Source organism: Mus caroli, chromosome 7 (genome assembly GCF_900094665.2).
Source record: "Mus caroli chromosome 7, CAROLI_EIJ_v1.1, whole genome shotgun sequence".
Lineage (NCBI taxonomy): Eukaryota > Metazoa > Chordata > Mammalia > Rodentia > Muridae > Mus > Mus caroli.
Window position 1 is genome coordinate 113,696,521 of NC_034576.1, and position 1,452 is coordinate 113,697,972.

Below are 1,452 nucleotides of genomic sequence, written 5' to 3' on the forward strand. Positions count from 1 at the left end.
TGGAACACTGGNTAGCACTGTGCTCCTAGCTCTCTCCACGTCTCTGGGTGTAGAGACCGTCTGGACGTTCCCCCCCAGAGCATATGATGGAGGTTGTGGAGGACCCGGCGCTGAAGGCTGAACCATCACTGTCACTTTTTCGAGACTGTCCACAAGGCTTTCTAAATCATCCTCGGACAGGTCCCCCTCATTAGAGCTGCTCTCTGCATCAGACTTCTGTGGTCTGTCTTCTCTTATTTGGTTCAAAGCCTCATTCCCTTTCTGCAACTCTGCCCAGCACTTCTCCCTGTCCTTAATACAGTTACGTACTAACTTCCATACTGGAAGCACCCCCTTGACGAGGACCCCTTGCTCCTCGGCAAACTTCAGATCCTTCCCTAATTTCTCTCAACTAGGCCCTGTAAGATGCCTTGACACAGGGAACCACGGAGCCACCTGATCAAAGGCCTTTAGAAAGTTTTCTAAGGTCTCCTTTTTTCAGCCCGATTCCTTTTACTTTCAACAAATCCTTTAATGCCTGGCTCATGGACTGCCCTGATGTTGTGTTACCCATAACTGTTTTATCTTAATCATCTCTAACCGGGAACCTTATTGTCTCTAACCAAGAACTTGAATTGTCCCACTTACCTCAATAGTCCCTAATCCGGGAACCTAATAGTCTCTAACTGAAAACTTGAATCGTCCCACTTACCTGGAGCTTTCCAGCTGGCTACCCTGACCTCTTGAAGTTCTGGACCCGCAGCGCTCTTACCAAGCAGAAGTCTCCGCATGGGTTCCACCACTTGTCACATCCACCCTGACCAGCAGGAAAGACACAACACCAAGTTGTCCTTCAAGCAGGTTTATTCAAGAACACTTCACATTGCAATGCAGGAAGGGGAATCCACCGAACAACCCCGGCGTGCACATTAAATACCCTACTGACTCCTCCCAATCACCCCAGTCACATAACGGCAGTCCATTGGTTCACAGCAAGTGACAACACCTCAGGCAAGCTGATGAGGCATGGCATCTGCGCAGTGCAGGCAGCTGGGATGTGGCTAAGTCTGAGGTAATGAGGAAGTCAGGCACAGGTCATAAGACCTGGCAGACGTCCCAGGCACCATCTTGGGGTGGCAGCCACACACGCTCCTCACAATAGGTGTGTGGGTTCATTTCTGGGTCTTCAATTCTATTCCATTGATGTACTTGACTGTTGCTATACCAGTACCATGCAGTTTTTATCACAATTGCTCTGTAGTACAGCTTTAGGACAGGCATGGTGATTCCACCAGAGGTTATTTTATCCTTGAGAAGAGTTTTTGCTATCCTGGGTTTTTTGTTATTCCAGATGAATTTGGAGATTGCCCTTTCCAATTCGTTGAAGAATTGAGTTGGAATTTTGATGGGGATTGCATTGAATCTGTAGATTGCTTTTGGAAAGATAGCCATTTTTACTATATTGATCCTGCC